Below are 1,835 nucleotides of genomic sequence, written 5' to 3'. Positions count from 1 at the left end.
TACACATTTGGATACTACTTTGTGTTACAACAGCAAGAACTGTTAAGCAGAAATGATGAAGCCATTAGTTACCTACTTATGTAAAAAAAGATTACATAACATATATTATATAATAGATATGGCATATATATATATATAATGCCCTGTAGAGTTTCTTTCCTATTACTGAATGTCACATTTTAACAATGAGCATGAAGCTGTAAAGTTCATTTTTAATTGTGTTTCATCTCCTTTTAACCTAAGAAAAAAATCTGATCGTGTAAAAGCATTTTGATAAGTTGTATGCCTGACTCATATTTTCTCAGATAATTAGTGGAGATCATTGGATGCTGGGTGAAAAGAGGGCTGCAAAATCGTGTTCTGTCATATCACTTTAGTTTTCATAAACTCAGGAAGTCCTTTTAGAGGCATGTTACAAATTTAGCTATCCAAGGGGCAATTTGTGCTTTAGAGCTAAAGACTGACTTCAATTTTTTAAATTATCTAAGTGATTCTGTACATTTCCGCTTTCCAAAGATACCATAAGTAAGGCATTCAGGATATTTTCCAAAAATGTTGCTAAATATAATAAGCTTTTAAACATTGGATCAGTTTCAGAATTTGAGAATTATGATAACTTCTTACACTAGGTTTCCAATCTAATTTACAGACAGATTTAGGAGAGGGTTTTTTTTATTATTTTTATAAATTTTATACAAATTGATTCTTAATCTTAATGTTTTATATATTTATTTACTATTGTATCATTTTATTTTATCTTGGTAGGGAGAAGTGATTAGGTTTATTTATTTTTAGAGGAGGTACTGGGGATTGAACCCAGGACCTCATGCTTATCAGGCACGTGCTCTACCACTTGAGCTGTACCCTCCCCTACAAATTGATTCTTAATGTATCATTCAGTGTAGAGCAGGGGCAAAGCTTCCTTATGACCATTTGCTTTTATTTTGATTTCTGTATCTGACAATATGTCTTGAAACCCATCAACAGTAAAACAAAAGAAAAATATACAGATAGACAGGCAGACAGATAGATAGATAGATTGATCAAACTACAAACTCTAAACTCTACAGTATTAAGGAAATAGGAATCTCTTTATACAGTAATGGAAGCACCTTGAATTTCTCATTTCAATAGCTCACTGAATTTGAGGAACAGCTTTCTAGCACTAGCACATACATAATCTGGTTTACGCAGTGTACTTGTTCAATAAGAGAGCTGAGTCCAGCTGTTAAATAAAAATGCCTTTACAGTACAGACCCCTTAAGTACAAGGCACTTCCAAACATTAAAATTTCAGAATATCCCTGTTATTACATCGATTAGTTGTGGACCTTCCTGAGACACTTAATACTTTTGGAAGAAATAAAGTTTGGTAAAATTACAAAGCATTCTAAATAAAATTCAGTGCACTTAAAATTAAGCAAATCTTATTAATATATGCTTGCTTGTTTTACACTTCACAGTAAAAGACAGACAGAACACAACATACACTATGAAAGTCCTTAATATGTGGTACCTTGTGCACAAAAGAGGTTCTATTCAAAATCCAAAGTGAAGACTTCTCAGAATGTATATTATTGTAAAACCCCTTAAAAACCTTTCTGAACCATTTACAGGTCTAACCTCATAGAAACATCTCATTGTCTATTTAAAGTAGAATTAGTGAGAATTTCTCCTCTGAAATTCTAATTTTTATATTTTTGAAAGTTGTTGCCGGAATATTAATTTGGATACTAACAGTGGGTCACTGTGTATGGTTAGTTAAAGAATGAATTTCCCCTAGAGTTCTATTAGTGCTTAGTAACTTCCATCTCTCAGAAAAAAAAAAAAAGCTAT

At 31.8% G+C, this 1,835-nt stretch overlaps 1 non-coding gene across 1 annotated transcript; it reads right to left on the bottom strand.

The window, feature by feature from the left end:
• Nucleotides 1-795: 795 nt before the first annotated feature.
• Nucleotides 796-869, bottom strand: TRNAI-GAU (transfer RNA isoleucine (anticodon GAU)). Its single transcript has one exon. It is a non-coding gene; the product is annotated as a tRNA-Ile (tRNA).
• Between the last annotated feature and the right edge of the window lie 966 nt (nt 870-1,835).

The sequence above is a fragment of the Vicugna pacos genome, chromosome 3 (assembly GCF_048564905.1).
Source record: "Vicugna pacos chromosome 3, VicPac4, whole genome shotgun sequence".
Lineage (NCBI taxonomy): Eukaryota > Metazoa > Chordata > Mammalia > Artiodactyla > Camelidae > Vicugna > Vicugna pacos.
This window is presented reverse-complemented; position numbering and strand designations above follow the sequence as displayed.